The sequence below is a fragment of the Leucoraja erinacea genome, unplaced genomic scaffold (genome assembly GCF_028641065.1).
Source record: "Leucoraja erinacea ecotype New England unplaced genomic scaffold, Leri_hhj_1 Leri_586S, whole genome shotgun sequence".
In the NCBI taxonomy this organism is placed as follows: Eukaryota; Metazoa; Chordata; class Chondrichthyes; order Rajiformes; family Rajidae; genus Leucoraja; species Leucoraja erinaceus.
The window spans coordinates 6729-18978 of record NW_026576494.1 but is presented as its reverse complement, the minus strand read 5'-3'; the positions used below and the strand labels follow the sequence as shown (position 1 = coordinate 18978).

General features: G+C 58.1%; 1 long non-coding RNA gene across 1 annotated transcript; it reads right to left on the bottom strand.

The window, feature by feature from the left end:
- Window positions 1–5433: 5433 nt before the first annotated feature.
- Window positions 5434–9780, bottom strand: LOC129694231 (uncharacterized). Its single transcript, XR_008722983.1, has 2 exons — window positions 7391–9780; window positions 5434–7156 (listed from the first exon to the last, which is right to left on the bottom strand). It is a non-coding gene; the product is annotated as an uncharacterized LOC129694231 (long non-coding RNA).
- Window positions 9781–12250: the final 2470 nt, after the last annotated feature.

Genomic DNA, 12250 nt, shown 5'->3' with positions numbered 1-12250 from the left:
ACCATTGCCCCACCATACCACCCATGTGTACATCCCCACCACATTTTTGGTCTACCACCACTTCCCAGTGTGTGCTGCAATCCCCAGTGGCCTCAGTCCTTCAATGTCCAGTAAGTGCAGGCCCTCTGTCCACCTCCTCTATTGGTGACATCTTTCCTATGGTGTGGCGACCTTGAGGGACGGCCCTGACACTATCCTCAGAATTGAATGGCGGAACAGGCCCTGTGGCCTCGAAGTAAACTAAGCTCCTACTCCTGCATTTTGTTTCTATATCAACGTCTATCTCCCCCCCTGTACCCGACACCAGACCACTGGTGTCAGCCCCCCCCCCACCGGTGCCCCCCCCCCCCACCCACCACCACCACGACTGTGTGCAGTAGTCCCAGCCCAGTGCCCCCCCACCCCCCCCCCCCCCCCCCACCACCGTGTGCCCCCCCCCCCCCCCCCACCACCACGTGTGCCCCCCCCCCCAGTCCACCCCAGGTGCCCCCCCCCGTGTGCCCCCCCACCACCGTGTGCCCCCCACCACCACGGTGTGCCGAACCACCAGGGACACGACCACCACCACCGTGTGGGTGATGTAGTAGAACGTACCCCCCCCCACCACCGTGTGCCCCCCACACACCCCCCCCCCCCACCACCACCACCCCCCCCCCCCCCGTGTGCCCCCCCCCCCACACAGTGCCCCCCCACCACCACCCACGGTGATGCCCCCCCCCCCCACCACCGTGTGCCCCCCCCACCAAGCTGCCTGTGTGCCCCCCCCACCACCACCGTGCCCCCCCACCACCCCCCCCCCCACCACCACCGTGTGCCCCCCCCCACCACTGGTGTCACCACCGTGTGCCCCCCCCACCACCACCCCGTGTGCCCCCCCACCCACCCCCCCCCCACCACCACCGTGTGCCCCCCCCATTGTGTGTGCCCCCCCCCACCCCCCCCCCCACCACCGTGTCCCCCCCCCCACCACCACCACCCCCACCACCGTGTCCCCCCCCCCCCACCACCACCGTGTGCCCCCCCACCACCACCGTGTCCCCCCCCCCCCACCACCGTGTGCCCCCCACCACCACCGTGTGCCCCCCCCACCACCTGTGCCCCCCCCACCACCGTGTGCCCCCCCCACCACCACCGTGTTCCCCCCCCACCACCGTGTGCCCCCCACCACCCGTGTGCCCCCCCCACCCACCCGTGCCCCCCACCACCACCCCCCCCCACCACCACCGTGTGCCCCCCACCACCCCCCCCACCACCACCGTGTGCCCCCCCACCACCACCGTGCCCCCCCCCACCACCCACCCCCGTGTGCCCCCCCCCACCACCCCGTGTGCCCCCCCCCACCGTGTGCCCCCCCCACCACCACCCACCACCCCCCCCCCACCACCACCGTGTGCCCCCCCCCCGTGGTGCCCCCACCACCACCACCGTGCCCCCCCCCCCCCCACCACCGTGTGCCCCCCCACCCCCACCACCACCACCACCCCCCCCCCACCCACCACCGTGTGCCCCCCCCACCGTGTGCCCCCCCCCCACCCCCACCACACCCCCCCCCCCCACCACCACCGTGTGCCCCCCCACCACCACCGTGTGCCCCCCCCCCCACCGTGTGCCCCCCCCCCCCACCGTGTGCCCCCCCACCACCGTGTGCCCCCCCCCACCACCGTGTGCCCCCCCCCCCCCACCACCACCCCCCCCCCCCCCCACCACCGTGTGCCCCCCCCCCCCCCCACCACCGTGTGCCCCCCCCACCGTGTGTGCCCCCCCCCCACCACCGTGTGCCCCCCCCCCCCCCACCGTGTGCCCCCCCACCACCGTGTGCCCCCCCCCCCCCACCGTGTGCCCCCCCCACCACCGTGTGCCCCCCCCCACCACCGTGTGCCCCCCCCCCCCCACCACCGTGTGCCCCCCCACCACCCACGTGTGCCCCCCCACCACCACCGTGCCCCCCCACCACCACCGTGTGTGCCCCCCCACCCCACCCCCACCACCGTGTGCCCCCCCCCCACCGTGTGCCCCCCCCACCGTGTGCCCCCCCCCCACCACCGTGTGCCCCCCCACCACCACCGTGTGCCCCCCCCCCCACCACCGTGTGCCCCCCACCACCACCGTGTGCCCCCCCCACCACCACCGTGTGTCCCCCCCCACCACCGTGTGCCCCCCCCACCACCACCCCCCCCCACCACCGTGTGTGCCCCCCCCCACCCCCCCACCCGTGCCCCCCCCACCACCACCCCCACCCCCCCCACCCCCACCACCCCCACCCCCCCCCCCCCCCCCCCCCCCCCCCCCCCCCCCCCCCCCCCCCCACCCCCCCCCCCCCCCCCCCCACCCCCCCCCCCACCACCCCCCCCCCCCCCCACCGTGTGCCCCCCCCACCACCGTGTGCCCCCCCCACCACCACCGTGTGCCCCCCCCCCCACCACCGTGTGCCCCCCCCCACCACCGTGTGCCCCCCCCCACCCCCCCCCCACCCACCACCGTGTGCCCCCCCCCCCCACCACCGTGTGCCCCCCCCACCACCACCCCCACCACCCCCCCCCCCCCCCCCCCCCCCCCCCCCACCCCCCCCACCCCCCCCCCCCCCACCACCCCCCCCCACCCCCCCCCCCCCCCCCCCCCCCCCCCCCCCCCCACCCCCCCCCCCCCCACCACCACCCCCCCCCCACCACCGTGTGCCCCCCCCACCCCCCCCCCCACCACCGTGTGCCCCCCACCACCCGTGTGTGTGCCCCCCCCCACCACGTGTGCCCCCCCCACCACCGTGTGCCCCCCCCCCACCACCGTGTGCCCCCCCCCCCACCACCGTGTGCCCCCCCCACCACCCCCCCCCACCACCGTGTGCCCCCCCCCACCACCGTGTGCCCCCCCACCACCGTGTGTGCCCCCCCCACCCCCCCCCCCACCACCGTGTGCCCCCCCCCCACCACCACCGTGTGCCCCCCCCCCCCACCACCACCGTGTGCCCCCCCCCCACCACCACCGTGTGCCCCCCCCACCACCGTGTGTGTGTGCCCCCCCCCCCCACCACCGTGCCCCCCCACCACCGTGTGCCCCCCCCCCACCACCGCCCCCCCCCCCCCGCAGCCCCCCCCCCCCCCCCCACCACCCCCCCCCCACCACCACCGTGTGCCCCCCACCACCACCGCCCCCCCACCCCCCCCCCACCCCCCCCCCCCCCCCCCCCCCCCCCCCCCCCCCCCCCCCCCCCCCCCCCCCCCCCCCCCCCCCCCCCCCCCACCACCCCCCCCCCCACCACCCGTGTGCCCCCCCCCACCACCGTGTGCCCCCCACCACCACCGTGCCCCCCCCACCACCGTGTGCCCCCACCACCACCGTGTGCCCCCCCCCCACCACCGTGTGCCCCCCCACCACCACCGTGTGCCCCCCCCACCGTGTGCCCCCACCACCCGTGCCCCCCCCCCCACCACCACCGTGTGCCCCCCCCCCACCACCACCCCCCCCCCCCCCCCCACCACCCCCCCACCCCCGCCCCCCCCACCACCCCCCCCCCCCCCCACCACCACCGTGTGCCCCCCACCACCCCCCCCCCACCACCACCGTGCCCCCCCCCCCCCACCACCACCGTGTGCCCCCCCCCCCCACCGTGTGCCCCCCCCCACCACCGTGTGCCCCCCCCACCACCACCCCCCCCCCACCACCGTGTGCCCCCCCCACCCCCCCCCCCCCCCCACCACCGTGTGCCCCCCCACCACCCACCCCCCCCACCACCACCGTGTGCCCCCCCACCACCACCGTGTGCCCCCCCACCACCACCGTGTGCCCCCCATCACCAGTGTGTCCCCCACCCCCCCACCACCACCACCAGGAGCACGAGCCACTCACCAAACCAACGTCCACTACTCGATATCCTCTCCGGCCGTGATCTCAGCTCCATGGTGATAAGAAATGCCAGAAACAAATATGGATCTAAACAAAAGATAGACACAAAAAGCTGGAGTAACTCAGCGGGACAGGCAGCATCTATGGAGAGAAGGAATGGGTGATGTTTCGGGTCGAGACCCTTCTTCAGACTGACTGAAGCTTATTGTTACTCCAGCTTTTTGTGTCTATCTTCGGTTTAAACCAGCATCTGCAGCTCCGTCCTGCACATGGATCTAAACAAACTTCCCTCCTCCAGCAGAAAGCGACGGCACCTGCTGTGTATGAAGCAGTGGGCTCCAAAAAGGACCGAGACTCGGTGGTGAAGGTAAGTCCAGAGTGCCAGGTGTTTAACGGTGGAGCCAGCAAGAGCAATGCTGCTCCAGAGTGTTTGCTTGTGTTGACGTATTTATGCTGGGAATGTCGCCATTATTTCTCGTGGGATTTCCCAGGCAGTAAACAAACATGAGTTATACATGTAGGCCATTTGGCCCCTCAAGCCAGCCTCTCCATTCAACCCAATCATGGCTGATCTTCTGCCCCATCCTCGCATCCCCAATGTCCACGACTCTGTTGATGGCTTTTGGATGCAGCCCTTCCAACGTCAGTCCAATACAGACTAGCCTAGTGTTCAGATAGTAGTTCTTATTCCTTCACATTCTGATTGTATGTTTGACGATGAGCGTGTGCACTGTAGATGTCTGCTGATGACACAAAGATTGGTGGAGCAGTAGATAGCAAAGTACCGAGGGACATAGATCAATTGGAAAGTTGGGTGGAGCAGAGGCAGATGGAATATAATCCAGACAATAGGGGCTAGCTTGTATAGGGCATTTTGGTCAGCATTGCATAGTTGGGCCAAAGGGCCTGCTTCCTCTAAATATGTGCATTTTAAGATGTCAACAACAAACAGGATACTGTATACAGAGTACTATTTGTCAGGTCTGGTTTCCACACCACAGGAGAGAGACCAGAGGAAATTCACCAGCATGTCCCTGAAAATGGAAGGCTGAAGTTATAGGGGAGATTGGAAAGGCTGGGTTTATTCTTACTGAAGTGTAGGAGGCTGAGGGGTGAATTATAGAGCTATGAAAATAGAATGACGTAGATAGGGTGGATAGTCTTTCTCCAAAGTTGTGGAGTCTAAAGCTGGAGGGCACAGGTTTAACATGAGGGAGGGGAGGGGGGGGAATCTGAGTGGTATGTTATTCAGGGGATGGTGGGTATATGGAACAAGCTGACAGAGGGCACCAATGACATTTAGAAGATATTTAGACAGGTACTTGATAGGAAAGGAGAAACGGATATGGGACTAATGCAGGCAAACGAGTAGGGCAGATAGGCATCACAGTCAGCATGGATGAGTTGGGCTGAAGGGCCTGCTTGTGTGCTGTGTACAACTCTGACTCTAATTCATCCACGAGCTGTGGGTTTAAATACCGTACATTGAAGTTTGAACATTCGGATGTCACTTTCTTCCACAGTGTGACCGTGTTTAGTGCTCGCCGTTGTATTGCTCACTATGTTCCGCACTTGCCTTCCACAGTTTGTTTCTCTCCTGTATGACCCCCTGTTCCGGTTTCCATTCCCTGCCCAACTTGTTGAAACCCTCTCCAGAAATATGAGCAAAGCCGTCCTTCGAGGACCTTGATCCCAGCTCCCAGTGTTGAGGTGTAACGTATCCAACTTGTACAGATCTTGCCTGTGCCAGAAACATTTACAAAGTCTCAGAAACCCAACATCCAGCTCCTGCACCATCTACAGCCACTCATTCAGTTGCCCTGCCCTCCTATATCCAGACACGTTGGCGAGCAGCACTGGTACCATCCATGCAATATCATCTTTACAGTTTATCATAGAGTCAAGCAGCACAGAAATGGCCCTTTGGTCCTGGATAAAGTGGGATGTGGAGAGGATGTTTCCACTAGTGGGAGAGTCAGGACCAGAGGCCACAACCTCAGAATAAAAGGATGTACCTTTAGAAAGGAGATGAGAAGGAATTTCTTTAGTCAGAGGGTGGTGAATCTGTGGAATTCATTGCCACAGGTGGCTGTGGAGGCCATCAATGGATTATTTTAAATGCTGAGATTGACAGATTCATGATTAGTACGGGTATCAGAGGTTATGGGGCAAAGACAAGAGAATGGGATTGAGAGGGAAAGATAGATCGGCCATGATTGAATGGCGGAGTAGACGTGATGGGCCGAATGGCCTAATTCTACTCCTATAACATGTCCATGCCAACCAAGATGCCCCATCTAAGCTGCTTCCATTCCTCTGAGTTTTGCCCATTCTCTAAATCTTTCTTATGTATATACCTGTCCAAGTGTCTTTTTAACCAGTTGCTGCTCATTAAAACACATTTCCTTGCTCGATAACTGCTGCCTGCATGGGCTGGTGATGCCTTTCTACCTCTGTCATTGGAGCGTCTTCTTTGGCCATTCACCCCCTGCTGCCAACCAGCGATACCCTGACCCTCCCACCAGAGACGTGACCTGTCATCCAGATATCACCCCCTCAGCTGTCACTAGTTCTCACTTCTCTGCCTCCCCTGATGTGCATCTGAGCCGTTGCCGGACATCCCTGTAGAGCTTTGAAGAACCATGGCTGCTGGGCCACTGCTGTACTGCCACCCTTGCGGTAACATTAAAAATCATTTTCCCCTGTTGTTTAAGCTCAGATGCTCAAGGGTGATTTATGAATGCCAAACGAACTGAGTTTAGTTTAGAGATACAGCCCGGAAACACGCCCTTCAACCCATCATGTCCACATCGCCCAGGGAACTATGGCCTTCAACCACAAAGTCCCTCCGTTCATCAACATTCCTTCACTTCCTAGCAACAATCCCTTTTTATACCCCTTGCTGATTTAGACCCAGTCTACACTGAAGGATTGTTTCTTCATATTTATGTCCTCCCCCTATTTGACTTCCCAAATAACATCACCCTGGAATTGGGATTAATGTTCTGCCCCAACTTTTCACCGATGTATATCCTGCTGTAGAATTGGACAACCTTCCTCACCATCCACAACCCCATTAATGTTTGTATTCTGTATCCATACAACCAAGTCACTGCGAATCCCGTGCGTCTTAATCTTCTGGATCAGCCTACCATGGGGAATTTATCACTAAAATCCATGTAGACAACATCCACCGCTTACTCAAACAAACTCAATCTGGTTAGCAACGCTGTCCTTACATATTAGTGTTCTCGACACTGATCTCACTGTCCTCAAGGTCCTTGGTGAATACAGAGACAAAGTACTCGTTTAGTACCTCGCCTTCATCCCTAGACTGTGTATGAAGCAGTGGGCTCCAAAAAGCACCGAGACTCGGTGGTGAAGGTAAGTCCAGAGTGCCGGGTGTTTAATGGTGGAGCCAGCAAGAGCAATGCTGCTCCAGAGTGTTTGCTTTTGTTGACGTATTTACAGTATGGTGGGAATGGCAAACTAACTGAGTTTAGTTTAGAGATACAGCCTGGAAACACGACCTTCAGTACCTGTTTAGTACCTCGCCTTCATCCCCAGACTCCAAGCACAAATTCACTACTTTATCTAATGTCTCCTTTCACTCTCGCTCTGCCTGACCACCCTTCCTCACTGTGTCTCATGGCCAAGCCTTGTGCCACAGACCTGACTCTCACTGCTGCAGCCATTTGTTCACCTCCCTGCCTCTGTCACTACTGCCACCAATCCCTTCCCCACTTAACTCCTTCTACCAATCAATTCTACTTCACCCGGATCCAGCTCTGGCAGCTTTTGCCTGCCCCTCCCTCTCTCCCCTCTACAGTGACTATTTCCCCTCTACTCTTCCAGTCCAGGTGAAGGGTCTTGACCTGAAACCTCCCTCTACCGATGCTGTCTGACCCACTGAGTAGGAATGAACAACGTATAGTCCAGAGTGTGAACGCACTGGGGGAAAGGAGATGCAGTGTTGGGCTGAATGGCCTACATTAACCTTCATTCATTCAACAGAAAGCGACATGGAATCCTACAAATGGCACTCCACAAATGGTCATCTCTGGACTTGAACTCATGATGTTTGCATAACTGAATCTGTTCTGCTGGGGTATTAAACGGCCAATGGGGATGAGTGTAAATGGGCACGACAGGGGGCATGGGCAGATTCACCACCCTCTGACTCAGGAAATTCCTCCTCATCTCCTTCTTAAAGGAACGTCTTTTAATACTGAGGCTATGACCTCTGGTCCTAGACTCTCCCACTAGTGGAAACATCCTCTCCATATCCACTATCCAAGCCTTTCACTGTTCGGTAAGTTTCAATGAGATGCCCCTTCATCCTTCTTGTTTTCAACAAATAGTCCCCGTACTAAAGTAATTAATTGTCCCGTAATGGAAGATGGATGCTATTTAACTGTAAATCAGTCGTGCGCACAGTTCAGAATTAATGTGCAGCAATAAAATGATGCCCCCGGAGCGAGGATACACAGCAGCATTTCAGCACAGACTGACCATGGCCCACTCACTGCACCCATTGTCATCACTATGTCTAGACATGGACTGAGTCATGTAGTGCAGAGCTTTGCCTTGGGAGACGCGTAGTCTTGGCTGAGGATGCAGGAAGGGAACAGTGCTGCTGTGTCTCACAGCTTGTAGTCCAAGGCCTTTGTGTTTGGAGAGTACATCCAGCACCAGTGTGCCGCAGGGCTCAGTACTCATGTTCATAAGTGATAGGAGCAGAATAAGGCCCTTTGGCCCATCAAGTCTACTCTGCCATTCAATTATGGCTGATCTAACTCTTTCTCTCAACCCCATTCTCCTGCCTTCTCCCCACAACCCCTGACACCCGTACTAATCAAGAATCTGTTCATCTCCTCCATAAAAAGATCCAATGACGTGACCCCTACAACCGTCTGTGGCAATGCTGGGACTCTTGCTAGCTGCCACGCATTAAGGATAAAGTGGGGGGTATGATTAGTAAGTTTGCCGTTGATGAAACTATTAATGGTGATGTTGATAGTGACCAGAGTAGTCTAAGTCCACACAATCATGTTGATCAGCGGGTGAGTTGAGTACAGCAACGGCAGATGAAGTTAACTTTGAAAGGAGCAAGTGATGCATTTTGGGTGAACAAATTAGGGGAAGGTATGTTTCATTAATGGTCGAGGTTGAGGAAGTATTGAGGAACATGGAGATCATGGTGTCCATGACAATAGATTTCAGAGGCAGCACAGATAGACTCGGTGATGAAAAGGCATACGGGATACTTGCCTTCATTAGTCGACATATAAAATACAAGAGCACGGAGGTCTAGGGACATACAACAGGTCACAGCTTTCACATTACCTGCAGTTCTGGCAGTCTCCATGCTTTAGGAAGGATGTGTTTTGACTGGAGAGGATGCAGTGGAGAGACTGGGTTAGTTTTCCTTGGCGTGAGGTGTGCAATGTTGTGAGAAGCTTCTCCCCACAGAGAGCAGGAGATCTAGACCAGAGGGAACAGGTTCAGTTGAGAGGGGATTTGAGGAAGTGCTTTTCCATCCAGACGTTGGTGCAATCTACATCTCTGCCAGAGACATTGGTGGAGGCAGACTCTCTCAGAACCAGCATTTAAATTGCCAAAGCATGAAGCGATGGACCAAGTGGCTGGAAAATGGGAATAGTAGCATTAGGCACTTGGTGGACTGAAGGGCCTGGTGTGGGATGTATCACATTCTAACTCCATTTGGGAAGTAACATAAGATCAGACAAGCTGGGTGAGGGGCAGCCATATAAAGAGGTACAAGGTTAAATAGAGGCCCCACCCATTCACAATTGGACATAAAGGATTCCATGGCCAAAGTGGAACAACTATCACAATAACAGCAGCAAATGTCAGACGTTCAGATGTCGGTGGAGAGCACATCACCCCCAGCAAGCTGGTTTGTCAATATCCACGGCTTTCATCAGTAAAACAGCCTGGTTTAGTTTAGAGATACAGCACAGAAACAGGCCCTTGGACACACCGAGTCCGCGCTGACCAGGGAACCCCGTTGATAAGCTGAGAGATCTTTCCCTTCAACACAACTGTGAAAATTGGCAACAAAGACTGGCGGTCATGTGACCGGGGGACTTGTGACTTGGTTGGTGTAATTGAGAGGGAGGCGTGGGGACAATCGGCTGCTGAATGTGAGTTTTGTATTGAAATGAAACGGGGTTGTTGAAGGGGCAAACCTTGCAGGAGGACTGGAGGGATGGTGATCACATGTACTGATGTAAACTTGCACGCTAGGGCAACGATGCATTCAGGCAAATGCATGCAATGAAATCACAGTTAATTCTATGCGGTGGAAGATTGGCCCGGCCTGGAGTCCAGATCAGTGCATCACGTGCCGGGCTGTTGTGTGTCTTTGTTCCTGAAATATTGTGTTTTTAATGGCAGTGCATTGTATTATATTGGTCCTGGATTTTTTTTCTTGCTCCTGATTAAAATGTCTATTGCAGCTGAGATTGCTGGGCTGTGGCGGTCTCTGCTTCTGGACCTACCTCTCTGCAGCTACCCAGCTGTCGTGGCTAAAGTTGGAGAATAGATGGATGGAGAAAGCTCAACATTCAACTCCCAGCTCGAAGCCCTTTCTCACAATATAGACCCCCAGAGGTGGGGTAACAGAGGAGAGGATGTTGCATTGTTGATCAGTGTTGAGGAAGGAGATTGTGGAGGGATCTGCCAATGAGGATAAACAGGCAGAAATACTAAAAGGGGCGATGATCGCTGTGATGGGTGGGGCACAAAGTCTCCAGTGGTTTCTGTTCAGGTTTCCTAAGTGGGACAGGGGCATCGCACACCAGAGATCTGTGTTCGATCCTGTCCTCGGGCACTGTCTGTTGAATTTGCACATTCTCCCTGCAAGCGTGTGGGTTTCCTCCCACATCCCAAAGATGCATTGGCTTTGTAGGTTCACTTGTCTCTGTAAAATTGCCCCTAATGTGTAGAGAGTGGGTGAGGAAAGTGGGATAACAGAACTTGTGTGAATGGGGAGACAAAAATGCTGGAGAAACTCAGCAGGTGAGGCAGCATCTATAGAGCGAAGGAAATAGGTGACGTTTCGGGTCGAGACCCTTCTTCAGACTGGTGTGAGGGTGTGCGGGGCATGGGAAGAAGAAAGGAAGAGGCGGAGACAGTGGGCTGAGGGAGAGCTTGGAAGTGGAGGAGAAAACAGGGACTACCTGAAATTGAAGAAGTCAATGTTCATACCACTGGGGTGTAAACTGCCCAAGCAAATATGAGGTGCTGCCTCTCCAATTTACGGTGGGCCTCACTCTGGCCATGGAGGAGGCCCAGGACGGGGGAGTTGAAGTGTTGAGCCACTGGGGGATCAGGTTGTTTATTGCGAACTGAGTGGAGGTGTGCGAAGCGATCACCAAGCCTGCGCTTGGTCTCACAGAGGTTGATCATACGCTGAATAATCCAACCACATTTTTGTTTGGAAGTGGAAAGAAATAATAGAAATTGCATTCATTGCAACATGTAAAAAGAGTTGAGATAACGTATTATAATTTTGCAGCGTCTTTGAGTCAATTTAATTGTCATTTGGACCCCTGGAGGTCCAAACGAAATGCCGTTTCTGCAGCCATACATTACACACAAATAGACCCCAGACACAACATAATTACATTTTACATAAACATCCATCACATAACTGTGATGGAAGGCCAAAAAAACTTATCTCTCCACTGCCCCCCCCCCCCCCCCCCGATGTCAGAGTCAAAGTCAAAGCCCCCGGCTGGCGATGGCGATTGTCCCGCGGCCATTGAAGCCACGCCGGGTGGTGCGAGGTCGCACACCGGGTCTTGGTGTTGGAGCCCCCGGTGTGTGCTCGCAAAGTCCCGCGGCCGTTCCAGCCGCGCGGGGCAATGGTGTTAGGCCCCGCTCCAGGAGCTCTTCGACCCCGCAACACGGGCGGGAGAAGTCGCCGTTGCAGGAGCCCCGAAAAGCAGTCTCCCTCCAGGGAGCCGCGCGGGGTCGTCCGAGCCGTCCGCAGACCCGCAGTAGCAGCCTCCGACTCAGCAGCAGCAGCGGCAGCAGCGGCAGCAGCAGCAGCAGCAGCAGCAGCAGCGGCAGCAGCAGCGCTCCTCCACCGCTCCACCCGCTCCGGTCTCGGCCAGCTCCGCGACGGCAACGGTGAGTCGGCACCAGAGTCCCCGGCTTCTTTCCGTTGGAGGCTGCTCCTCGTTGTGGCCTCAACGACACCTGAGACCCGACGAGAAAAGGTCGGGTCTCCAGTGCAGGGAGAGATTCAAAAGTTTCCCCCCCCCCCCTCCCACCCCCCCCCCCCCCCCCCACACACACACCCAACATAAAAATAACAAAAACTACACAAAAACACAGACAAAAAATAACAAAAAAGCGGACAGGCTGCAGAGGCCGCTGC